This window comes from Dendrobates tinctorius, unplaced genomic scaffold, assembly GCF_039654945.1.
Source record: "Dendrobates tinctorius isolate UK_male_01 unplaced genomic scaffold, ASM3965494v1 ptg000729l, whole genome shotgun sequence".
NCBI lineage: Eukaryota > Metazoa > Chordata > Amphibia > Anura > Dendrobatidae > Dendrobates > Dendrobates tinctorius.
The window spans coordinates 1-25,471 of NW_027362370.1; the positions used below are offsets into that span (position 1 = coordinate 1).

The 25,471-nt window shown below is 45.9% G+C and overlaps 12 non-coding genes across 12 annotated transcripts; 5 read left to right on the top strand and 7 right to left on the bottom strand.

Annotated features, from left to right (window-relative positions):
* Positions 1 to 1,347: 1,347 nt before the first annotated feature.
* TRNAR-UCG (transfer RNA arginine (anticodon UCG)) lies at positions 1,348 to 1,420 on the top strand. Its single transcript has one exon. It is a non-coding gene; the product is annotated as a tRNA-Arg (tRNA).
* A 263-nt stretch (positions 1,421 to 1,683) lies between these two features.
* TRNAL-UAA (transfer RNA leucine (anticodon UAA)) lies at positions 1,684 to 1,793 on the bottom strand. The gene is made up of 2 exons: positions 1,756 to 1,793; positions 1,684 to 1,728 (listed from the first exon to the last, which is right to left on the bottom strand). It is a non-coding gene; the product is annotated as a tRNA-Leu (tRNA).
* An 810-nt stretch (positions 1,794 to 2,603) lies between these two features.
* On the bottom strand, positions 2,604 to 2,719 carry TRNAL-CAA (transfer RNA leucine (anticodon CAA)). The gene is made up of 2 exons: positions 2,682 to 2,719; positions 2,604 to 2,649 (listed from the first exon to the last, which is right to left on the bottom strand). It is a non-coding gene; the product is annotated as a tRNA-Leu (tRNA).
* A 1,766-nt stretch (positions 2,720 to 4,485) lies between these two features.
* TRNAR-UCG (transfer RNA arginine (anticodon UCG)) lies at positions 4,486 to 4,558 on the top strand. Its single transcript has one exon. It is a non-coding gene; the product is annotated as a tRNA-Arg (tRNA).
* A 268-nt stretch (positions 4,559 to 4,826) lies between these two features.
* Positions 4,827 to 4,937, bottom strand: TRNAL-UAA (transfer RNA leucine (anticodon UAA)). The gene is made up of 2 exons: positions 4,900 to 4,937; positions 4,827 to 4,872 (listed from the first exon to the last, which is right to left on the bottom strand). It is a non-coding gene; the product is annotated as a tRNA-Leu (tRNA).
* Positions 4,938 to 5,813: 876 nt separating this feature from the next.
* Positions 5,814 to 5,924, bottom strand: TRNAL-UAA (transfer RNA leucine (anticodon UAA)). The gene is made up of 2 exons: positions 5,887 to 5,924; positions 5,814 to 5,859 (listed from the first exon to the last, which is right to left on the bottom strand). It is a non-coding gene; the product is annotated as a tRNA-Leu (tRNA).
* Positions 5,925 to 6,408: 484 nt separating this feature from the next.
* Positions 6,409 to 6,481, top strand: TRNAR-UCG (transfer RNA arginine (anticodon UCG)). Its single transcript has one exon. It is a non-coding gene; the product is annotated as a tRNA-Arg (tRNA).
* Positions 6,482 to 8,729: 2,248 nt separating this feature from the next.
* On the top strand, positions 8,730 to 8,803 carry TRNAR-UCG (transfer RNA arginine (anticodon UCG)). The gene has a single exon. It is a non-coding gene; the product is annotated as a tRNA-Arg (tRNA).
* A 242-nt stretch (positions 8,804 to 9,045) lies between these two features.
* TRNAL-UAA (transfer RNA leucine (anticodon UAA)) lies at positions 9,046 to 9,156 on the bottom strand. Its single transcript has 2 exons — positions 9,119 to 9,156; positions 9,046 to 9,091 (listed from the first exon to the last, which is right to left on the bottom strand). It is a non-coding gene; the product is annotated as a tRNA-Leu (tRNA).
* Positions 9,157 to 11,896: 2,740 nt separating this feature from the next.
* TRNAR-UCG (transfer RNA arginine (anticodon UCG)) lies at positions 11,897 to 11,969 on the top strand. The gene has a single exon. It is a non-coding gene; the product is annotated as a tRNA-Arg (tRNA).
* A 292-nt stretch (positions 11,970 to 12,261) lies between these two features.
* On the bottom strand, positions 12,262 to 12,372 carry TRNAL-UAA (transfer RNA leucine (anticodon UAA)). Its single transcript has 2 exons — positions 12,335 to 12,372; positions 12,262 to 12,307 (listed from the first exon to the last, which is right to left on the bottom strand). It is a non-coding gene; the product is annotated as a tRNA-Leu (tRNA).
* Positions 12,373 to 25,154: 12,782 nt separating this feature from the next.
* On the bottom strand, positions 25,155 to 25,269 carry TRNAL-CAA (transfer RNA leucine (anticodon CAA)). Its single transcript has 2 exons — positions 25,232 to 25,269; positions 25,155 to 25,200 (listed from the first exon to the last, which is right to left on the bottom strand). It is a non-coding gene; the product is annotated as a tRNA-Leu (tRNA).
* Positions 25,270 to 25,471: the final 202 nt, after the last annotated feature.

Below are 25,471 nucleotides of genomic sequence, written 5' to 3' on the forward strand. Positions count from 1 at the left end.
GCACCATGGAGCATGAATGCAAGCATCGTTAGCTAAGGAGGAATTAAGCTTGAATTTACCAAGAAAATATAAAGACAATGTGATCACATTTTGATTCTGAAGATGGTAATTGTGGAGAGAGAGAGAGAGATAGAAAGATAGATTAAGAGAGAGAATGGGTAAGGTGTCTTTCTTTAGATCAAAAATTTATACACATGCTGAGAGACAGAGATGTTAGCGTGTCATAGTCATCAGACTAGGTAATTTTCTAGAATGTGAGAATGTTATTCTGGACCATGGGAGCATGAATGCAAGGGCCTGACTTCAGATCAGAACATTGAGTGTTTGAGTCCAGTTGTGGTAGTCTGTTTGAATGTGCTTTTTGGAAAAAATGTATACACATGCTGAGAGACAAAGATGTAAGCGTGCTATAGTAATCAGAGTAGGTAAGATTCTAGAATGTGAGAATGTTATTCTGCACCATGGAGCATGAATGCAAGCATCGTTAGCTAAGGAGGAATTAAGCTTGAATTTACCAAGAAAATATAAAGACAATGTGATCACATTTTGATTCTGAAGATGGTAATTGTGGAGAGAGAGAGAGAGATAGAAAGATAGATTAAGAGAGAGAATGGGTAAGGTGTCTTTCTTAGATCAAAAATTTATACACATGCTGAGAGACAGAGATGTTAGCGTGTCATAGTCATCAGACTAGGTAATTTTCTAGAATGTGAGAATGTTATTCTGGACCATGGGAGCATGAATGCAAGGGCCTGACTTCAGATCAGAACATTGAGTGTTTGAGTCCAGTTGTGGTAGTCTGTTTCCATGTGCTTTTTGGAAAAAAATGTACACACATGCTGAGAGACAGAGATGTAAGCGTGCCATAGTAATCAGAGTAGGTAACATTCTAGAATGTGAGAATATTAATCTGCACCATGGAGCACGAATGCAAGCATCGTTAACTAAGGAGAATTTTGCTTGAATTTACCAAGAAAATATAAAGACAATGTATCACATTTTGATTCTGAAGATGGTAATGGGTGGAGAGAGAGGAGAGGAGAGAGAGAGAGAGAGAGAGAGGAGAGAGAGAGAGAGGAGAGAGAGAGAGAGAGGAGAGAGAGAGAGAGAGAGAGAGAGAGAGAGAGAGAGAGAGAGAACATCAATGGGTAAGATGCCGTCCTGACTTCAGATCAGAATTTTTGAGGGTTCGAGTCCCATCATGGCAGTCAGTTTCCATGAGTTTTTTTTGAAAAAAGTATACACGTGCTGAGAGAGAGCTGTAAGCGTGTCTTCGTCATTGGACTCAGTAAGATTCTTATTCTAGACCACGGAACCACGTACTCAAGCATCACATCCCAATCAAAAGACCGCGTGGCCTAATGGATAAGGCGTCTGACTTCGGATCAGAAGATTGAGGGTTCAAGTCCCTTCGTGGTCGTGCATTCTCTTTCTCCACACTTTTTGAAAAAATGTATATATACTGAGCGTTTGTTACGAAAGCATCATGCGCCATTCTGAAGAGCACGTGGTCAAATGGAAAAGGAATCTTACTTTAGATCAGAAGATTTAGGGTTATCATCCTTCATGGTGGTGGCAGTCTCCCTCCACATGCTTTTAGAATAGAATGTACACATGCTGAGAGGGTTATATGACAGTATAGAGACAGGTCAGTTTTAGAGAAGTAAGGACACTAAAAGCAGCTGTCAGAAGTGGGATTTGAACCCACGCCTCCATTTGGAGACAGAATACCCACCTCAAGGGAAACAGAACACTCTTAAGTCTGGCGCCTTAGACCACTCGGCCATCCTGACTAACTGCTCTGAGAGTGCTAGAATTATTCCCATTCAGCTAATGAAAGAGAAATTTAGCTACAATTTTCTTGAAAATGTAAGAACAATGTCATTATGTTTGAGAGAGAATGAAGAGAAAGCAGAGAGACAGAGAGAACGAGAAAAAATAAATAAATGAACGGATAAGGCGGATTCTGACAAACGGGGGGTGGGGGAGAGAGAGAGAGAGAGAGAGAGAGAGAGAGAGAGAGAGAGAGAGAGAGAGAGAGAGAGAGAGAGAGAGAGAGAGAGAGAGATGAGAGAGAGAGAGGAGAGAGAGAGAGAGAGAGAGAGAGAATACATCAATGGGTAAGATGCCGTCAGGCTTAAGATCAGGGTTTTGAGGGTTCGGGTCCCGACATGGCAGTCAGTTTCCACGTGTTTTTTTAAAAAAAGTTTATTCTTATTCTAGACCAAGGGACCACGTACTCAATCATCATGTGCCATTCAAAAGACTGTTTGGCCTAATGAATAAAGTGTCTGACTTTGGATCAGAAGTTTGAGGTTTCAAGTCCTTTTGTGTTTGTGGCATTGTCTTTCTGCACTCTTTTTGAAAAAATTTAAATGTAGTGATCGGTTGTTATGAAAGCCTCATGCGCCAATCTGAAGAGCAAGTGGCCTATGGAAAAGGCGTCTTACTTTGGGTCAAAAGATTGAGGGTTATCATCCCTTCATGGTCGTAGCAGTCTCTCTCCACATGCTTTTAGAAAAAAATGTACAGATGCTGAGAGGGTTATATGACAGTTTAGAAAGAAGGGTCAGTTGTAGACAAGTAAGGACACAAAAAGCAGCTGTTAGAAGTGGGATTTGAACCCATGCCTCCATTTGGAGACCAGAAAAACCCAGCTCTATGTGGGGAAAGAAAACATTCTTGAGTCTGGCGCCTTAGACCACTCGGCCATCCTGACAAACTGCATTGTGGGTGCTACAGCTATTCCCATTCGGTTAACTAAGGAGGAATTTAGCTAGAATTTACAAAAGAAAATATAAAGACAATGCCATCATGTTGTGATTTTGAAGATGGAAATTTTGGAGAAAGAGAGAGATAGAAAGATAGATTGAGAGAGAGAGAGAATGGGTAAGGTGTCTTTCTTTAGATCAAACATTTTACACATGTTGAGAGACAGAGATGTTAGCGTGTCATAGTCATCAGACTAGGTAAGATTCTAGAATATAAGAAAGCTGTTCTGGACCATGGAGCATGAATGCAAGGGTCTGACTTCATATCAGAACAATGAGAGGTTGAGTCCAGTTGTGGTAGTCTGTTTCCATGTGATTTTTGGAAAAAATGTATACACATGCTGAGAGACAAAGATGTAAGCGTGCTATAGTAATCAGAGTAGGTAAGATTCTAGAATGTGAGAATGTTATTCTGCACCATGGAGCATGAATGCAAGCATCGTTAGCTAAGGAGGAATTAAGCTTGAATTTACAAGAAAATATAAAGACAATGTGATCACATTTTGATTCTGAAGATGGTAATTGTGGAGAGAGAGAGAGATAGAAAGATAGATTAAGAGAGAGAATGGGTAAGGTGTCTTTCTTTAGATCAAAAATGTATACACATGCTGAGAGACAGAGATGTTAGCGTGTCATAGTCATCAGACTAGGTAAGATTCTAGAATGTGTAAATGTTAGTCTGGACCATGGAGCATGAATGCAAGGGCCTGACTTCAGATCAGAACATTGAGTGTTTGAGTCCATTTGAGGTAGTCTGTTTGAATGTGCTTTTTGGAAAAAATGTATACACATTCTGAGAGACAAAGATGTAAGCGTGCTATAGTAATCAGAGTAGGTAAGATTCTAGAATGTGAGAATGTTATTCTGCACCATGGAGCATGAATGCAAGCATCGTTAGCTAAGGAGGAATTAAGCTTGAATTTACCAAGAAAATATAAAGACAATGTGATCACATTTTGATTCTGAAGATGGTAATTGTGGAGAGAGAGAGAGAGATAGAAAGATAGATTAAGAGAAAGAGAGAATGGGTAAGGTGTCTTTCTTTAGATCAAAAATTTATACACATGCTGAGAGACAGAGATGTTAGCGTGTCATAGTCATCAGACTAGGTAATTTTCTAGAATGTGAGAATGTTATTCTGGACCATGGGAGCATGAATGCAAGGTCCTGACTTCAGATCTAGAACATTGAGTGTTTGAGTCCAGTTGTGGTAGTCTGTTTCCATGTGCTTTTTTGGAAAAAATGTATACACATGCTGAGAGACAGAGATGTAAGCGTGCCATAGTAATCAGAGTAGGTAACATTCTAGAATGTGAGAATATTAATCTGCACCATGGAGCACGAATGCAAGCATCGTTAACTAAGGAGGAATTTTGCTTGAATTTACCAAGAAAATATAAAGACAATGTGATCACATTTTGATTCTGAAGATGGTAATTGTGGAGAGAGAGATAGAGAGAGAGAGAGAGAGAAAGAGAGAGAGAGAGAGAGAGAGAGAGAGAGAGAGAACATCAATGGGTAAGATGCCGTCTGACTTCAGATCAGAATTTTGAGGGTTCGAGTCCCATCATGGCAGTCAGTTTCCATGAGTTTTTTTGAAAAAAAGTATACACGTGCTGAGAGAGAGCTGTAAGCGTGTCTTCGTCATTGGACTCAGTAAGATTCTTATTCTAGACCACGGAACCACGTACTCAAGCATCACATGCAATCAAAAGACCGCGTGGCCTAATGGATAAGGCGTTTGACTTCGCATCAGAAGATTGAGGGTTCAAGTCCCTTCGTGGTCGTGGCATTCTCTTTCTCCACACTTTTTGAAAAAATGTATATATACTGAGCGTTTGTTACGAAAGCATCATGCGCCATTCTGAAGAGCACGTGGTCAAATGGAAAAGGAATCTTACTTTAGATCAGAAGATTTAGAGTTATCATCCCTTCATGGTGGTGGCAGTCTCCCTCCACATGCTTTTAGAATAGAATGTACACATGCTGAGAGGGTTATATAGACAGTATAGAGAGACATGTCAGTTTTAGACAAGTAAGGACACTAAAAGGAGCTGTCAGAAGTGGGAATTGAACCCACGCCTCCATTTGGAGACCAGAATACCCACCTCAAGGGAAACAGAACACTCTTAAGTCTGGCGCCTTAGACCACTCGGCCATCCAGACTAATTGCGCTGAGAGTGCTAGAATTATTCCCATTCAGCTAATCAAAGAGAAATTTAGCTACAATTTTCTTGAAAATGTAAGAACAATGTCATTATGTTTTGAGAGAGAGAAAGCAGAGAGACAGAGAGAATGAGAAAAAAATAAATAAATGAACGGATAAGGCGGATTCTGACCAAACGGGGGGTGGGGGAGAGAGAGAGAGAGAGAGAGAAGAGAGGAGAGAGAGAGAGAGGAGAGAGAGAGAGAGAGAGAGAGAGAGAGAGAGAGAGAGAGAGAGAGAGAGAGAGAGAGAGAGAGAGAGAGAGAGAGAGAATCAATGGGTAAGATGCCGTCTGACTTCAGATCAGAATTTTGAGGGTTCGAGTCCCATCATGGCAGTCAGTTTCCATGAGTTTTTTGAAAAAAAAGTATACACGTGCTGAGAGAGAGATGTAAGCGTGTCTTCGTCATTGGACTCAGTAAGATTCTTATTCTAGACCACGGAACCACGTACTCAAGCATCACATGCCGTACTCAAGCATCACATGCCAATCAAAAGACCGCGTGGCCTAATGGATAAGGCGTCTGACTTTGGATCAGAAGATTGAGGGTTCAAGTCCTTCGTGGTCGTGGCATTCTCTTTCTCCACACTTTTTTGAAAAATGTATATATACTGAGCGTTTGTTACGAAAGCATCATGCGCCATTCTGAAGAGCACGTGGTCAAATGGAAAAGGAATCTTACTTTGGATCAGAAGATTTAGGGTTATCATCCCTTCATGGTGGTGGCAGTCTCCCTCCACATGCTTTTAGAATAGAATGTACACATGCTGAGAGGGTTATATGACAGTATAGAGAGACATGTCAGTTTTAGACAAGTAAGGACACTAAAAGCAGCTGTCAGAAGTGGGATTTGAACCCACGCCTCCATTTGGAGACCAGAATACCCACCTCAAGGGAAACAGAACACTCTTAAGTATGGCGCCTTAGACCACTCGGCCATCCTGACTAACTGCGCTGAGAGTGCTAGAATTATTCCCATTCAGCTAATCAAGAGAAATTTAGCTACAATTTTCTTGAAAATGTAAGAACAATGTCATTATGTTTGAGAGAGAATGAAGAGAAAGCAGAGAGACAGAGAGAACGAGAAAAAATAAATAAATGAACGGATAAGGCGGATTCTGACCAAACGGGGGGTGGGGGGAGAGAGAGAGAGAGAGAGAGAGAGAGAGAGAGAGAGAGAGAGAGAGAGAGAGAGAGAGAGGAGAGAGAGAGAGAGAGAGAACATCAATGGGTAAGATGCCGTCTGACTTCAGATCAGAATTTTGAGGGTTCGAGTCCCATCATGGCAATCAGTTTCCATTGAGTTTTTTTTGAAAAAAAGTATACACGTGCTGAGAGAGAGATGTAAGCGTGTCTTCGTCATTGGACTCAGTAAGATTCTTATTCTAGACCACGGAACCACGTACTCAAGCATCACATGCCAATCAAAAGACCGCGTGGCCTAATGGAAAAGGCGTCTGACTTCGGATCAGAAGATTGAGGGTTCAAGTCCCTTCGTGGTCATGCCATTCTCTATTTGGGAGACCAGAATACCCACCTCAAGGGAAACAGAACACTCTTAAGTCTTGGCGCCTTAGACCACTCAGCCATCCTGACTAACTGCGCTGAGAGTGCTAGAATTATTCCCATTCAGCTAATCAAAGAGAAATTTAGCTACAATTTTTCTTGAAAATGTAAGAACAATGTCATTATGTTTGAGAGAGAATGAAGAGAAAGCAGAGAGACAGAGAGAACGAGAAAAAATAAATAAATGACGGATAAGGCGGATTCTGACCAAACGGGGGGTGAGAGAGAGAGAGAGAATTACATCAATGGGTAAGATGCCGTCAGGTTTAGATCAGGGTTTTGAGGGTTCGGGGTCCCGACATGGCAGTCAGTTTCCACGTGTTTTTTTAAAAAAAGTTTATTCTTATTCTAGACCAAGGGACCACGTACTCAACCATCATGTGCCATTCAAAAGACTGTTTGGCCTAATGAATAAAGTGTCTGACTTTGGATCAGAAGTTTGAGGTTTCAAGTCCTTTCGTGTTTGTGGCATTGTCTTTCTGCACTCTTTTTGAAAAAAATTTAAATGTAGTGATCGGTTGTTATGAAAGCCTCATGCGCCAATTTGAAGAGCAAGTGGCCTATGGAAAAGGTGTCTTACTTTGGGTCAAAAGATTGAGGGTTATCATCCCTTCATGGTCGTAGCAGTCTCTCTCCACATGCTTTTAGAAAAAAATGTTCAGATACTGAGAGAGTTATATGACAGTTTAGAAAGAAGGGTCAGTTGTAGACAAGTAAGGACACAAAAAGCAGCTGTTAGAAGTTGGATTTGAACCATGCCTCCATTTGGAGACCAGAAAACCCAGCTCTATGTGGGGAAAGAAAACATACTTGAGTCTGGCGCCTTAGACCACTCGGCCATCCTGACAAACTGCATTGTGGGTGCTACAGCTATTCCATTCGGTTAACTAAGGAGGAATTTAGCTAGAATTTACCAAGAAAATATAAAGACAATGCCATCATGTTGTGATTTGGAAGATGGAAATTTTGGAGAAAGAGAGAGAAAGAGAGAGATAGAAAGATAGAGAGAATGGGTAAGGTGTCTTTCTTTAGATCAAACATTTATACACATGTGAGAGACAGAGATGTTAGCGTGTCATAGTCATCAGACTAGGTAAGATTCTAGAATATAAGAAAGCTGTTCTGGACCATGGGAGCATGAATGCAAGGGTCTGACTTCATATCAGAACAATGAGAGGTTGAGTCCAGTTGTGGTAGTCTGTTTCCATGTGATTTTTGGAAAAAATGTATACACATGCTGAGAGACAAAGATGTAAGCGTGCTATAGTAATCAGAGTAGGTAAGATTCTAGAATGTGAGAATGTTATTCTGCACCATGGAGCATGAATGCAAGCATCGTTAGCTAAGGAGGAAATTAAGCTTGAATTTACCAAGAAAATATAAAGACAATGTGATCACATTTTTGATTCTGAAGATGGTAATTGTGGAGAGAGAGAGAGAGATAGAAAGATAGATTAAGAGAGAGAATGGGTAAGGTGTCTTTCTTTAGATCAAAAATTTATACACATGCTGAGAGACAGAGATGTTAGCGTGTCATAGTCATCAGACTAGGTAAGATTCTAGAATGTGTAAATGTTAGTCTGAACCATGGGAGCATGAATGCAAGGGCCTGACTTCAGATCAGAACATTGAGTGTTTGAGTCCAGTTGAGGTAGTCTGTTTGAATGTGCTTTTTGGAAAAAATGTATACACATGCTGAGAGACAAAGATGTAAGCGTGCTATAGTAATCAGAGTAGGTAAGATTCTAGAATGTTATTCTGCACCATGGAGCATGAATGCAAGCATCGTTAGCTAAGGAGGAATTAAGCTTGAATTTACCAAGAAAATATAAAGACAATGTGATCACATTTTGATTCTGAAGATGGAGAGAGAGAGAGAGAGAGAGAGAGAGAGAGGAGAGAGAGAGAGAGAGAGAGAGAGAGAGAGAGAGAGAGAGAGAGAGAGAGAGAGAGAGAGAGAGAGAGAGAGAGAGAGAGAACATCAATGGGTAAGATGCCGTCTGACTTCAGATCAGAATTTTGAGGGTTCGAGTCCCATCATGGCAGTCAGTTTCCATGAGTTTTTTGAAAAAAAAGTATACACGTGCTGAGAGAGAGCTGTAAGCGTGTCTTCGTCATTGGACTCAGTAAGATTCTTATTCTAGACCACGGAACCACGTACTCAAGCATCACATGCCAATCAAAAGACCGCGTGGCCTAATGGATAAGGCGTCTGACTTCGGATCAGAACATTGAGGGCTTCAAGTCCCTTCGTGGTCGTGGCATTCTCTTTCTCCACACTTTTTGAAAAAATGTATATATACTGAGCGTTTGTTACGAAAGCATCATGCGCCATTCTGAAGAGCACGTGGTCAAATGGAAAAGGAATCTTACTTTAGATCAGAAGATTTAGGGTCTCCCTCCACATGCCTTTTAGAATAGAATGTACACATGCTGAGAGGGTTATATGACAGTATAGAGAGACATATCAGTTTTAGACAAGTAAGGACACTAAAAGCAGCTGTCAGAAGTGGGATTCGAACCCACGCCTCCATTTGGACACCAGAATACCCACCTCATGGGAAACAGAACACTCTTAAGTCTGGCGCCTTAGACCACTCGGCCATTCTGACTAACTGCGCTGAGAGTGCTAGAATTATTCCCATTCAGCTAATCAAAGAGAAATTTAGCTACAATTTTCTTGAAAATGTAAGAACAATGTCATTATGTTTGAGAGAGAATGAAGAGAAAGCAGAGAGACAGAGAGAACGAGAAAAAATAAATAAATGAACGGATAAGGCGGATTCTGACCAACGGGGGGGCGGGGAGAGAGAGAGAGAGAGAGAGAGAGAGAGAGAGAGAGAGAGAGAGAGAGAGAGAGAGAGAGAGAGAGAGAGAGAGAGAGAGAGAGAGAGAGAGAGAGAGAGAGAGAGAGAGAGAGAGAGAGAGACAATACATCAATGGGTAAGATGCCGTCAGGCTTAAGATCAGGGTTTTGAGGGTTCGGGTCCCGACATGGGCAGTCAGTTTCCACGTGTTTTTTGAAAAAAAGTTTATTCTTATTCTAGACCAAGGGACCACGTACTCAACCATCATGTGCCATTCAAAAGACTGTTTGGCCTAATGAATAAAGTGTCTGACTTTGGATCAGAAGTTTGAGGTTTCAAGTCCTTTCGTGTTTGTGGCATTGTCTTTCTGCACTCTTTTTGAAAAAAATTTAAATGTAGTGATCTGTTGTTATGAAAGCCTCATGCGCCAATCTGAAGAGCAAGTGGCCTATGGAAAAGGCGTCTTACTTTGGGTCAAAAGATTGAGGGTTATCATCCCTTCATGGTCGTAGCAGTCTCTCTCCACATGCTTTTAGAAAAAAATGTACAGATGCTGAGAGGGTTATATGACAGTTTAGAAAGAAGGGTCAGTTGTAGACAAGTAAGGACACAAAAAGCAGCTGTCAGAAGTGGGATTTGAAGCCATGCCTCCATTTGGAGACCAGGAAAAACCCAGCTCTATGTGGGGAAAGAAATCAGTCTTGAGTCTGGCGCCTTAGACCACTCGGCCATCCTGACAAACTGCATTGTGGGTGCTACAGCTATTCCCATTCGGTTAACTAAGGAGGAATTTAGCTAGAATTTACCAAAAAAATATAAAGACAATGCCATCACGTTGTGATTTGAAGATGGAAATTTTGGAGAAAGAGAGAGAAAGAAAGATAGATTGAGAGGGAGAGAGAATGGGTAAGGTGTCTTTCTTTAGATCAAACATTTATACACATGTTGAGAGACAGAGATGTTAGCGTTGTCATAGTCATCAGACTAGGTAAGATTCTAGAATATAAGAAAGCTGTTCTGGACCATGGGAGCATGAATGCAAGGGTCTGACTTCATATCAGAACAATGAGAGGTTGTGGTAGTTTGTTTCCATGTGATTTTTGGAAAAAATGTATACACATGCTGAGAGACAAAGATGTAAGCGTGCTATAGTAATCAGAGTAGGTAAGATTCTAGAATGTGAGAATGTTATTCTGCACCATGGAGCATGAATGCAAGCATCGTTAGCTAAGGAGGAATTAAGCTTGAATTTACCAAGAAAATATAAAGACAATGTGATCACATTTTGATTCTGAAGATGGTAATTGTGGAGAGAGAGAGATAGAAAGATAGATTAAGAGAGAGAATGGGTAAGGTGTCTTTCTTTAGATCAAAAATTTATACACATGCTGAGAGACAGAGATGTTAGCGTGTCATAGTCATCAGACTAGGTAATTTTCTAGAATGTGAGAATGTTATTCTGGGCCATGGGAGCATGAATGCAAGGGCCTGACTTCAGATCAGAACATTGAGTGTTTGAGTCCAGTTGAGGAAGTCTGTTTGAATGTGCTTTTTGGAAAAAATGTATACACATGCTGAGAGACAAAGATGTAAGCGTGCTATAGTAATCAGAGTAGGTAAGATTCTAGAATGTGAGAATGTTATTCTGCACCATGGAGCATGAATGCAAGCATCGTTAGCTAAGGAGGAATTAAGCTTGAATTTACCAAGAAAATATAAAGACAATGTGATCACATTTTGATTCTGAAGATGGCAATTGTGGAGAGAGAGAGAGAGATAGAAAGATAGATTAAGAGAGAGAATGGGTAAGGTGTCTTTCTTTAGATCAAAAATTTATACACATGCTGAGAGACAGAGATGTTAGCGTGTCATAGTCATCAGACTAGGTAATTTTCTAGAATGTGAGAATGTTATTCTGGACCATGGGAGCATGAATGCAAGGGCCTGACTTCACATCAGAACATTGAGTGTTTGAGTCCAGTTGTGGTAGTCTGTTTCCATGTGCTTTTTTGGAAAAAATGTATACACATGCTGAGAGACAGAGATGTAAGCGTGCCATAGTAATCAGAGTAGGTAACATTCTAGAATGTGAGAATATTAATCTGCACCATGGAGCACGAATGCAAGCATCGTTAACTAAGGAGGAATTTTGCTTGAATTTACCAAGAAAATATAAAGACAATGTGATCACATTTTGATTCTGAAGATGGTAATTGTGGAGAGAGAGAGAGAGAGAGAGAGAGAGAGAGAGAGAGAGAGAGAGAGAGAGAGAGAGAGAGAGAGAGAGAGAGAGAGAGAGAGAGAGAGAGAGAGAGAGAGAGAGAGAGAGAGAGAGAGAACATCAATGGGTAAGATGCCGTCTGACTTCAGATCAGAATTTTGAGGGTTCGAGTCCCATCATGGCAGTCAGTTTCCATGAGTTTTTTTGAAAAAAAGTATACACGTGCTGAGAGAGAGCTGTAAGCGTGTCTTCGTCATTGGACTCAGTAAGATTCTTATTCCAGACCACGGAACCACGTACTCAAGCATCACATGCCAATCAAAAGACCGCGTGGCCTAATGGATAAGGGGTCTGACTTCGGATCAGAAGATTGAGGGTTCAAGTCCCTTCGTGGTCGTGGCATTTTCTTTCTCCACACTTTTTGAAAAAATGTATATATACTGAGCGTTTGTTACGAAAGCATCATGCGACATTCTGAAGAGCACGTGGTCGCGCCATTCTGAAGAGCACGTGGTCAAATGGAAAAGGAATCTTACTTTAGATCAGAAGATTTAGGGTTATCATCCCTTCATGGTGGTGGCAGTCTCCCTCCACATGCTTTTAGAATAGAATGTACACATGCTGAGAGGGTTATATGACAGTATAGAGAGACATGTCAGTTTTAGACAAGTAAGGACACTAAAAGCAGCTGTCAGAAGTGGGATTTGAACCCACGCCTCCATTTGGAGACCAGAATACCCACCTCAAGGGAAACAAAACACTCTTAAGTCTGGCGCCTTAGACCACTCAGCCATCCTGACTAACTGAGCTGAGAGTGCTAGAATTATTCCCATTCAGCTAATCAAAGAGAAATTTAGCTACAATTTTCTTGAAAATGTAAGAACAATGTCATTATGTTTGAGAGAGAATGAAGAGAAAGCAGAGAGACAGAGAGAACGAGAAAAAATAAATAAATTAACAGATAAGGCGGATTCTGACCAAACGGGGGGTGGGGGAGAGAGAGAGAGAGAGAGAGAGAGAGAGAGAGAGAGAGAGAGAGAGAGAGAGAGAGAGAGAGAGAGAGAGAGAGAGAATGAGAATACATCAATGGGTAAGATGCCGTCAGGCTTAAGATCAGGGTTTTGAGGGTACGGGTCCCGACATGGCAGTCAGTTTCCACGTGTTTTTTTAAAAAAAGTTTATTCTTATTCTAGACCAAGGGACCACGTACTCAACCATCATGTTCCATTCAAAAGACTGTTTGGCCTAATGAATAAAGTGTCTGACTTTGGATCAGAAGTTTGAGGTTTCAAGTCCTTTCGTGTTTGTGGCATTGTCTTTCTGCACTCTTTTTGAAAAAAAATTTAAATGTAGTGATCGGTTGTTATGAAAGCCTCATGCGTAGTGTTGAGCATTCCGATACCGCAAGTATCGGGTATCGGCCGATATTAGCGGTATCGGAATTCCGATACTTAATTCCGATACTTTTTTCATATCGGATTCCGGAATCGGAATAGGAAGTTCCCATCATGCTATGAGCCTGCTTGCTTTGATTAAGCCAATGGGAATCCTCCGAAGTGTGGGCACATCCTGTTAGGCATGTAGGCATGTTAACTATTGGCATGGCTGTGATTGGCTGCCGAAATGATGTCATGATGCACTATAAAAGCCACCGCAGCCGCCATTTCTGGTCACTCTGCTGTGAATTCAGTTAGGGACAGGCTGCTGTAGAAGACTGTGAGGGACAGTTAGAAATAGCGATTCCACCAAACATGTAGTGCTTTACCCAGGCTACATAAACCACCACTGTAGCCTTCTTTGCCCTAGCAGCAGTGTTCACAGCTGTCTGCAAGGGCTGTGTGAGTGCAGCTCACGCTGTGGAGAGGGTCCTGCAGCCACGTCAGGCTGTAGGCCACCCAGTGTGATCACTGCTGCCTCATACATCTTTTATTTTTTGAGCTGCATTTTTTACATAATTTCAATCTAGTGTGCTTCCATCCGTATCCATATACGTTGGTTGCAAACACTAGTAGTAGACAGCGGAGCCTTTCTGCAGCCTTTCAGTGCTAGTGTCCACTTTGCTGCACTGTTCACGGCTGTCTGAGAGGTCTCTGACTGTGTGTGAGTGCAGCTCACGCTGAGTAGTGTGTCCTGCAGCTACGTCTGGCTGTAGGACGCTCAGCGTGCGTCAGTGCCTCACACATATTTTTATTTGAGTGCAGCTCATTTTTTCTTCTATTAGTGTGCATCCATCCGTCTCCATCTACGGTGGTTGCAAACACTATATAGGAGTACACAGCGGAGCCTTTCTGCAGCCTGTCAGTGCCAGTGCCCACTTAGCTGCACTGTTGACGGCTGTCTGAGAGGCCTCTGACTGTGTGTGAGTGCAGCTCACGCTGAGTAGAGTGTCCTGCAGCTACGTCTGGTTGTAGGACGCTCAACGTGCGTCACTGCCTCACACATATTTGTCTTTGAGTGCAGCTCATTTTTTCTTCTCCTATTAGTGTGCATCCATCCGTATCCATCAACATTGGTTGGTTGCAAACACTATATAGGAGTAGATAGAGGAGCCTTTTTTTCTGGCTTGTGCCCTGCCGGCGCAGCCAGATTAGTATTACCCAATTTTTTTGGAGCCTCATCTTTTGCATTGTAGGTTACCTGCCTGCATTGTAATAGCTCCAAAAAGTTGGTGATACTATCAGTTTCAATTCTTTGTTCACATACTTTGAGTTTGTTTCCAACAAAGAAACCACAAAAAAAGTTCACCAAACACTACATTTTGAACTTGTGTAGGCCACATCAGCTCCTATTAAAGTCTAGTCCACACACACACACACTTCATAAAATTAGTGTTTCTTGTACCTGTAACCAGCTGTTCAGGAATAAGCACACTAAGGCCCCCCTTTGTACTTTTTTGCCTATCTTAAGCAGTCTTGCAAGATGAAGAAGGCAGGGAGTAAGGCGCGTGTCGGCGTGGGCGTGGGCGCGGAGTTTCAGCAGGGAGAGGACGTGGGGATTCTGCAGGGAGAGGACGTGGGGATTCTACAGGTAGAGGACGTGGGGATTCTGGGCCTGCTGCGGGCACCAGTGGATCAGCATCCCCCAGTTTTAGCAGGCAACAGTCCTTTATGCGCAGCTTTGTAGGACCTCAACGTACCCCACTGCTGCGTGAGGAACAAATTGAAGCCGTTGTCGGATGGATGGCAGCTAACGCATCGACTTCAATTACTTCCGCATCCTCTCAGGGTCAGAGCACCGAAGAGCAACCATCTGTCTCTTCACCACCTGCCAAAGTGCCCAGGCAGTCAGAGAGACATGGACAGGAGCCATCACAGTCTCTACTTCTGTTCTCGGAATCTGTTGGCTTGGAAAGAGGGGGCCAGCCAAGCAGCATTCCTGAATGTGAAGAAGAGGGAGTATGCAGTGATGCGCAACTTCTTTGTCCCTCTGAATCTGAAGAGGCGAGTGGGCCAGTGCCTATGGTCAGCACACCTCAGTACGCATCAGATGATGACGAGACTCAGTTGCCACTTTCTGGTGCGTACGGTGCTGGCGAGACAACCCCGGAGAAGCAGCTGTTTGAAGAGGGGAGGGAAGATGATGAGGTCCTTGACCCATCATGGCGTGAGCAACAGGAAGGTGGTGGGAGCAGCTCGGAGGAAGAGATTCCCCTACCGGCCAAAACAGGAGGCAGAGGGAGGGGGAAGACTTGGTTGCCTGTACCCTCCACTTCGGCACCCGTTAGGAGCATTCCTCCTTCCAAAGGCAAACCGGGCGCTCACAAGAGTTGCAGTGCGTGGTCCTTTTTTGACACAGTTGCAGATGACATTTGCTTTGTCAAATGCAAGCTGTGTCATCAGAGAGTCAAAAGAGGGAGAAATGTCAGCAACCTCAATACCACAAATATGTGGAAACATGTGCCCACCAAGCACGAGTTGGAGTTGCAGAGACACCCTGAAGACGTAGGCCAACGTACAGCACCACCTACCACCTCTTCAGTTCGTGTTGGGCCCTCTTCCTCCAGCTCACACACTGCTGGTTCGGCTTCCTCACAGGATCGCCAAGGAAGAACCTCTGCCACTGTTGTCCGGAGACCCTGTCAGATTACACCCATAGCAGCACGTTCCCATCCATCACAGCCATCGGTAGCACAGGCATGGGATAAAAGGCGCCCTTACTCGGCAAACCATCCCTGAGCACAGTCTCTGAATGCTGGCATTGCCAAACTTCTGGCAGTTGAAATGCTGTCATTCAGGCTGGTGGACACTGACACCTTCCGGGACTTAATGGCATTGGCAGTCCCCCAATACAACGTGCCCAGCCGCTTTTATTTCAGCAGGTGAGCCGTCCCTGCCCTGCAGAAACATGTTGAGGGCAAAATAAAACAGGCGCTACTAAACGCCGTTAGTAGCAAGGTCCACCTGACCACCGATGCGTGGACCAGTAACCATGGACAGGGACGATACCTTTCCCTCACTGCCCACTGGGTCAATGTTGTGGAGCCGGGTACGGATCTGGAGAGTGGCGCTGTACGTGTTCTTCCAACGCCACGGATTGCAGGACTCCAGTCTGTACACATAGACTCCTCCTCCTACTCAAGTTCCTCAGAAACAGCAGAGCAGGAGCCTGTTACGACCGATATGAGCACAGCCGTGGCCAAACGTCAACAGGCTGTACTCAAATTAATTTCTTTGGGGAATCGAAGCCACACAGCGCAGGAGCTCTGGAATGCTATCAAGCTGGAGAGCGATGTGTGGTTTGGGCCAGCGAATCTCCAGCCGGGCTTGGTAGTGTGTGACAATGGCCGAAATCTGGTGGCAGCTCTTGGCCTAGGCAACCTCACACACATCCCATGTCTGGCACATGTTCTTAACTTGGTCGTGCAGAGCTTTCTGAGGGACTATCCGGATCTTGCTGCACTGTTGCACAAGGTCCGCATAGAGTGCGCTCACTTGCGACGTTCCAGCACGGCAAGATCGCGCCTTGCTGCTCTGCAGCGACGATTTGGCCTTCCGGAACATCGCATCATATGTGACCTACCCACCCGGTGGAATTCAACGTTACATATGTTGGAGCGGTTGTGTGAGCAGCAGGCAGCAGTCATGGAGTACCAGCTGCATCAGGCGCAAACAAGTCGCACTGTGCGCCGTTCACACTTCAGCACCATTGAGTGGGCCTCTATGAAGGACATCTGCCTCGTTTTGCGTGCCTTCGATGAATCCACGCGGATGGCGAGTGCAGATGATGCACTAGTCAGCATGACTGTCCCCCTTATCTGCCTGCTTCAACAAACAGTGCAAGCACTAAGGGATGAGGTTTCAGAAGAGGTGGAGGATGAGGAGTCCCAAATGCCATCTGCTTGTGGACAGTCTGCGCTACGTGTTTCCTCACAAAGGCCTAGGCAGGGGACACTTTGTGAGGAGGATGAGGAGGAGTCGATGGAGGAGGAAGACATCTCTCCAGAGGAGGGAGGTACACAAACCTCTACTCAGTATGTACAGCGAGGGTGGGGTGATGCAGAGCAGGCCGAGGTCACGCCTCAAACAGGGGACAGCGGTTCTTTGGCAGTTGGGAGTCTGCAGCACATGGTTGATTTCATGCTGCAGTGCCTGAGAAACGACCGCCGCATCGCCCACATTCTCGTCTCGGCTGATTATTGGGTGTACACCCTCCTAGATCCTCGCTACCGGGACAGCGTACAAAGGCTCATACCATCGTTGAACCGGGAGCGTAAAATGCGGGAGTACGAAGAGTCACTGGTGCAGTCCATAATGTTTTCCATTCCACCCGACAGCATTGTTGCTAGTGCTTTACAAAGCAGCTCTGTGCGTCGAGGCAGTGGAGGAAACTCTGCACAAAGAGGGAGCAGAGGCAGCGCCGCAGCACAAGGCAAGACCACTATGGCCCAAATGTGGCAAAGTTTTGTGTGTCCACCACAATTGTCTACACCATCAGCGACGCCTCGAGTCAGCAGGAGGCAACGCTTCCGTCAGATGGTGTCAGACTACATGTCTTGCCCTGTCGCTGTACTCCCAGATGGCTCTTCCCCCTTCAAGTTTTGGGTCTCTAAGCTGGATACATGGCCAGAGCTTAGCCAGTATGCATTGGAGGTGCTGGCTTGCCCTGCTGCCAGTGTATTATCGGAACGTGTCTTTAGTGCCGCAGGTGGTGTACTAACAGACCGTCGCACGCGACTATCTTCCGATAATGTTGACCGGCTGACTTTTCTGAAAATGAACAAGGCCTGGATCTCCAAAGACTTTGCCATTCCTCTTACAGACTAAATTAGTGGTTGGCAACTGTATCCAGGTCTGCTGGTGTGTTCATTTTTCTACCACCTGAACTATAATCCCTTTGCTTCAACACAGCCAGTTGTCGCTCAGATGTGTCGTCTGCACAGAGAAACACACTAGCTCCTGTGTTAGTGGGGTTCAGTAATGCCAGCTGATCCCCTGCTGTGTGGACGGCAAAGTCACCAGCTCCATCAACATTCAAACCACTACTGATTTTTAACCGTGCCCAACTTAGGTCTCTGGCTCCACTGTCTCTACTATTTCCCCTGACCTCCAACCCCGCCATCTACATCTCTGAAGTGGCGTCAGCACAATCTACACTTGTCCCTGTGTTCCTGTGGCTCAGTCCCATCAGTTTATCCCCTGATGTGTGTCCGGCAAGGTCTCCTGCTCTGTCCACATTCCCATAACCAGTAGTGGGAATGAGGACAGAGCTGGCGAACTTGCCGGACAAACATCAGGGGATCAACTGACGGGACTGAGCACCAGTAACACAGGAACAAGTGTAGATTGTGCTGACGCCACTTCAGAGATGTAGCTGGCGGGGTTGGAGGCCAGGGTAAATAGTAGAGACAGTGGAGCCAGAGGCCTAAGTGGAGCATGGTTAGAATCAGTAGTAGTCCACAACCTCCATAAAAACCGCTGCCCATTGGCCTCTGCATGCGGCATGCGTAATCCTGGGCTCCAACAGCGTCAGTTGGTGTTCAGAAGTGTCGTCTCCACAGAGCCAAACACCTTCGTTAGAGTGTTAGTGGGGTTCAGCACTGCCAGCTGTTCCCCTGCTGTGGAGATGGCAAGTCTCCTGCTGCCTTCACCTGCCAAAATCCAGTAGGCCCCAGCCTGCTCCTCGCCTAATCCTGTGCTCCAACATCGTCAGTTGGTGTTCAGAAGTGTCGTCTCCACAGAGCCAAACACCTTCGTTAGAGTGTTAGTGGGGTTCAGCACTGCCAGCTGTTCCCCTGCTGTGGAGATGGCAAGTCTCCTGCTGCCTTCACCTGCCAAAATCCAGTAGGCCCCAGCCTGCTCCTCGCCTAATCCTGTGCTCCAACATCGTCAGTTGTTGTTCAGAAGTGTCGTCTCCACAGAGCCAAACACCTTCGTTAGAGTGTTAGTGGGGTTCAGCACTGCCAGCTGTTCCCCTGCTGTTGAGATGGCAAGTCTCCTGCTGCCTTCACCTGACAAAATCCAGTAGGCCACAGCCTGCTCCTCGCCTATTCCTGGGCTCCAACAGCGTCAGTTGGTGTTCAGAAGTGTCGTCTCCACAGACCCAAACACCTTCGTTAGAGTGTTAGTGGGGTTCAGCACTGCCAGCTGTTCCCCTGCTGTGGAGATGGCAAGTCTCCTGCTGCCTTCACCTGCCAAAATCCAGTAGGCCCCAGCCTGCTCCTCGCCTAATCCTGGGCTCCAACAGCGTCAGTTGGTGTTCAGAAGTGTCGTCTCCACAGAGCCAAACACCTTCGTTAGAGTGTTAGTGGGGTTCAGCACTGCCAGCTGTTCCCCTGCTGTGGAGATGGCAAGTCTCCTGCTGCCTTCACCTGCCAAAATCCAGTAGGCCCCAGCCTGCTCCTCGCCTAATCCTGGGCTCCAACAGCGTCAGTTGGTGTTCAGAAGTGTCGTCTCCACAGAGCCAAACACCTTCGTTAGAGTGTTAGTGGGGTTCAGCACTGCCAGCTGTTCCCCTGCTGTGGAGATGGCAAGTCTCCTGCTGCCTTCACCTGACAAAATCCAGTAGGCCCCAGCCTGCTCCTCGCCTATTCCTGGGCTCCAACAGCGTCAGTTGGTGTTCAGAAGTGTCGTCTCCACAGAGCCAAACACCTTCGTTAGAGTGTTAGTGGGGTTCAGCACTGCCAGCTGTTCCCCTGCTGTGGAGATGGCAAGTCTCCTGCTGCCTTCACCTGCCAAAATCCAGTAGGCCCCAGCCTGCTCCTCGCCTAATCCTGGGCTCCACCAGCGTCAGTTGGTGTTCAGAAGTGTCGTCTCCACAGAGCCAAACACCTTCGTTAGAGTGTTAGTGGGGTTCAGCACTGCCAGCTGTTCCCCTGCTGTGGAGATGGCAAGTCTCCTGCTGCCTTCACCTGACAAAATCCAGTAGGCCCCAGCCTGCTCCTCGCCTAATCCTGGGCTCCAACAGCGTCAGTTGGTGTTCAGAAGTGTCGTCTCCACAGAGCCAAACACCTTCGTTAGAGTGTTAGTGGGGTTCAGCACTGCCAGCTGTTCCCCTGCTGTGGAGATGGCAAGTCTCCTGCTGCCTTCACCTGACAAAATCCAGTAGGCCACAGCCTGCTCCTCGCCTAATCCTGGGCTCCAACAGCGTCAGTTGGTGTTCAGAAGTGTCGTCTCCACAGAGCCAAACACATTCGTTCAAGTGTTAGTGTGGTTCATCATTGCCAGCTGATCCCCTGCTGTGGAGATGGCAGTCTCTCCTGCTGTCTCCGCATTACAAAGACAGTAGGCCTCTGCCTACACCCTCCTATTTCCTGGGCTTCAACACAGCCAGTTGTAGTTCGGAAGTGCCGTCCACACGGAAAGAGATACTTGCTCCCGTGTCTCAGTGGGGTTCAGTAACGTCAGCTGATCCCCTGCTGTGTGGATGGCAGTCTCTCCTGCTGTCACCTCATTCAAAATACAGTAGGCCTCTGCCTACACCCTCCTATTTCCTGGGCTTCAACACAGCCAGTTGTAGTTCGGAAGTGCCGTCCACACGGAAAGAGATACTTGCTCCCGTGTCTCAGTGGGGTTCAGTAATGTCAGCTGATCCCCTGCTGTGTGGATGGCAGTCTCTCCTGCTGTCACCTCATTCAAAATACAGTAGGCCTCTGCCTACACCCTCCTATTTCCTGGGCTTCAACACAGCCAGTTGTAGTTCGGAAGTGCCGTCCACACGGAAAGAGATACTTGCTCCCGTGTCTCAGTGGGGTTCAGTAACGTCAGCTGATCCCCTGCTGTGTGGATGGCAGTCTCTCCTGCTGTCACCTCATTCAAAATACAGTAGGCCTCTGCCTACACCCTCCTATTTCCTGGGCTTCAACACAGCCAGTTGTAGTTCGGAAGTGCCGTCCACACGGAAAGAGATGCTTGCTCCCGTGTCTCAGTGGGGTTCAGTAACGTCAGCTGATCCCCTGCTGTGTGGATGGCAGTCTCTCCTGCTGTAAACTCATTCAAAATACAGTAGGCCTCTGCCTACACCCTCCTATTTCCTGGGCTTCAACACAGCCAGTTGTAGTTCGGAAGTGCCGTCCACACGGAAAGAGATACTTGCTCCCGTGTCTCAGTGGGGTTCAGTAACGTCAGCTGATCCCCTGCTGTGTGGATGGCAGTCTCTCCTGCTGTCACCTCATTCAAAATACAGTAGGCCTCTGCCTACACCCTCCTATTTCCTGGGCTTCAACACAGCCAGTTGTAGTTCGGAAGTGCCGTCCACACGGAAAGAGATACTTGCTCCCGTGTCTCAGTGGGGTTCAGTAACGTCAGCTGATCCCCTGCTGTGTGGATGGCAGTCTCTCCTGCTGTAAACTCATTCAAAATACAGTAGGCCTCTGCCTACACCCTCCTATTTCCTGGGCTTCAACACAGCCAGTTGTAGTTCGGAAGTGCCGTCCACACGGAAAGAGATACTTGCTCCCGTGTCTCAGTGGGGTTCAGTAACGTCAGCTGATCCCCTGCTGTGTGGATGGCAGTCTCTCCTGCTGTAAACTCATTCAAAATACAGTAGGCCTCTGCCTACACCCTCCTATTTCCTGGGCTTCAACACAGCCAGTTGTAGTTCGGAAGTGCCGTCCACACGGAAAGAGATACTTGCTCCCGTGTCTCAGTGGGGTTCAGTAACGTCAGCTGATCCCCTGCTGTGTGGATGGCAGTCTCTCCTGCTGTCACCTCATTCAAAATACAGTAGGCCTCTGCCTACACCCTCCTATTTCCTGGGCTTCAACACAGCCAGTTGTAGTTCGGAAGTGCCGTCCACACGGAAAGAGATACTTGCTCCCGTGTCTCAGTGGGGTTCAGTAACGTCAGCTGATCCCCTGCTGTGTGGATGGCAGTCTCTCCTGCTGTAAACTCATTCAAAATACAGTAGGCCTCTGCCTACACCCTCCTATTTCCTGGGCTTCAACACAGCCAGTTGTAGTTCGGAAGTGCCGTCCACACGGAAAGAGATACTTGCTCCCGTGTCTCAGTGGGGTTCAGTAATGTCAGCTGATCCCCTGCTGTGTGGATGGCAGTCTCTCCTGCTGTCACCTCATTCAAAATACAGTAGGCCTCTGCCTACACCCTCCTATTTCCTGGGCTTCAACACAGCCAGTTGTAGTTCGGAAGTGCCGTCCACACGGAAAGAGATACTTGCTCCCGTGTCTCAGTGGGGTTCAGTAATGTCAGCTGATCCCCTGCTGTGTGGATGGCAGTCTCTCCTGCTGTCACCTCATTCAAAATACAGTAGGCCTCTGCCTACACCCTCCTATTTCCTGGGCTTCAACACAGCCAGTTGTAGTTCGGAAGTGCCGTCCACACGGAAAGAGATACTTGCTCCCGTGTCTCAGTGGGGTTCAGTAATGTCAGCTGATCCCCTGCTGTGTGGATGGCAAAGTCTCCTGCTGCCTACACAGTCGTACCACTACTGATTTTTAACCGTGCTCCAATTAGGCCTGTGGCTCCACTGTCTCTCGTATTTCCCCTGTCCTCCAACCCTGCCAGTTACAGCTCCGAAGTGGCGTCTGCACAATCCACACTTGTTCCTGTGTCACAGGTGTTCAGTCCGGTCAGTTAATCCCCTGATGTGTGTCCGGCAATGTCGCCTGCTCTGTCCACATTCCCATTATGGTAATGTGGACAGAACAGGCGACATTGCCGGACACACATCAGGGGATTAACTGACCGGACTGAACACCTGTAACACAGGAACAAGTGTGGATTGTGCAGACGCCACTTCGGAGCTGTAACTGGCGGGGTTGGAGGACAGGGGAAATACGAAAATCAGTGAAGCCACAGGCCTAAGTGGAGCTTGGTTCAAATTAGTAGTCTACAACCGATCTTAAAATTTCTTCAGTGCAGCCTCAGCCTGCTCCGTGCTTGTCCCTGGGCTTCAACACAGCCAGTTGTTGCTCGGAAGTGCCGTCTTCACAGAGTAAAACACTAGCTCCTGTGTTTGTGGGGTTCAGTAACGTCAGCTGTTCCCCTGCTGTTTTGATGGCAATCTGTCCTGCTGCCTCCCAATTGACAGCACATCAGGCCTCAGCCTGCTAAGTGCTTGTCCTGGGCTCCAACATCGCCAGTTGCTGCTCATAACTGACTTTGGCACGGGTACTCCCTCCTGCCCAGCTTGGTTCCAGCCCTGCCTGCTGTTTCCGGGAAGTGTCAATGTCAGTTTGCCACCCCAAGTTGCCATGTCGTGTTGCGGTTGGGTTAGCCGAGGCTAGGGTGCCAGCAGTTTAGGTGCTTCCTATGTGGACTGCGGGTTCTGGTAAGAAAGGTTTGTTCCATAGTGCCAGTAGGACAAGCACCCCCTGTAGGACTGTGTGATTCGGTAACTGCGGCCAGCTTGCGGCATGCCAACTTTGCTTTTCAGGGATAACTTCTGATACCCCTCCGGGTTCCAGCACCGTCAGCTGGTTCTCATCAGAGCCTTTGGCCTAGGTGCCTCCATCTCGGTATCCGAGTTCCGGCAACGTCTGCTGGTCCTTGGTAGTGCTTTGTAGCACAGGTACCTCCTGCTTAGTAACCGGGTTCCAGCACCGTCAGCTGGTCCTCGGTTGTGCCATTGGCTCTTATTCCTTCTGCTGCCCCTCTGGGTGCCAGCACTGTCAGCTGGTCCTCGCTATTTCCATTTGCTCTTGCAGCTTATGCTACCCCTCCGGGTTCCAGCACCGTCAGCTGGTTCTCGTCAGAGCCTTTGGCCTAGGTGCCTCCATCTCGGTATCCGAGTTCCGGCAACGTCTGCTGGTCCTTGGTAGTGCTTTGTAGCACAGGTACCTCCTGCTTAGTAACCGGGTTCCAGCACCGTCAGCTGGTCCTCGGTAGTGCCATTGGCTCTTATTCCTTCTGCTGCCCCTCCGGGTGCCAGTACCGTCAGCTGGTTCAAGAGGACAAAGAACAGGAAGACAACCACCAAGATGCAGAACAACAAGAGAGAGAAGACAAAGAAGCATAAAAAAAACAAAGCAGAAGAACATTAAGCATAAGACTAATACTCTGAGCAAATGATATTATCTTATTTATAAGCAGAAGAAGACTAAGCAGTGTATGGGGGTGAGTCCGTTCCTCCTCGTGGTGCCCCTGGAAAAGGCCTGCTGCTGCAGGCCAAACTGAACGCGGACAAATCCTGTTGTAAATCTTTTGTGACAGGCAGAACGGAAGGTGTAAACTTCTAACTTTTCTAGATAACAACTACAGGAATGCCTGACACAAACAAGAATATGATGAAGAAGAATAGGAAGAAGATGAAGAAGCTGAATATGTAGAATAATAATTGTTGAATAAGAAGAATATGAACAATGTAAGAAAAGGAAGAAGAAGAAGAAGAAGAAGAAGAAGAAGAAGAAGAAGAATGTAAAAAAAGGAAGTAGAAGAAGAAGAAGAAGAATGTAAAAAAAGGAATAAGAAGAAGAATGTAAAAAAAGGAAGTAGAAGAAGAAGAAGAAAAATGTAAAAAAAGGAAGTAGAAGAAGAAGAAGAATGTAAAAAAAGGAAGTAGAAGAAGAAGAAGAAGAATTTAAAAAAAGGAAGTAGAAGAAGAAGAAGAAGAAAGAAGAAAGAAGAAGAAGACATACATGTCTGGCAAAATATAAATGAGGCTAACATAGTCAATATCTTTGTAACTCCTAACATCTTTAAAAAAAAAGTTTAATTCCTGCTATTCCATTTGATTGGGCTAAACCTCTATGGCTTTAATGTCTCCTCCACCTCCCACAATACATTCTACATTATTCTTAGTTGTTTTTCTTCATGTAGAATTAACCTACAAGGAAAGAAAGGTTTTTTTTTAATTCCGATATTTTGGCCCCATTGACTTGCATTGGTTCCCGGTATCGGAATCGGCGATACCGATACTTTTTTTTAAGATCGGCCGATCCATTCCGATCCGATATTTTCAAGTATCGGCTGGTATCGCTCAACTCTACTCATGCGCCAATCTGAAGAGCAAGTGGCCTATGGAAAAGGCGTCTTACTTTGGGTCAAAAGATTGAGGGTTATCATCCCTTCATGGTCGTAGCAGTCTCTCTCCACATGCTTTTAGAAAAAAATGTACAGATGCTGAGAGGGTTATATGACAGTTTAGAAGGAAGGGTCAGTTGTAGACAAGTAAGGACACAAAAAGCAGCTGTCAGAAGTGGGATTTGAACCCACGCCTCCATTTGGAGACCAGAAAACCCAGCTTTGTGTGGGGAAAGAAATCATTCTTGAGTCTGGCGCCTTAGACCACTCGGCCATCCTGACCAACTGCATTGTGGGTGCTACAGCTATTCCCATTTGGTTAACTAAGGAGGAATTTAGCAAGAATTTACCAAGAAAATATAAAGACAATGCCATCACGTTGTGATTTTGAAGATGGAAATTTTGGAGAAAGAGAGAGAAAGAGAGAGATAGAAAGATAGATTGAGAGAGAGAGAGAATGGGTAAGGTGTCTTTCTTTAGATCA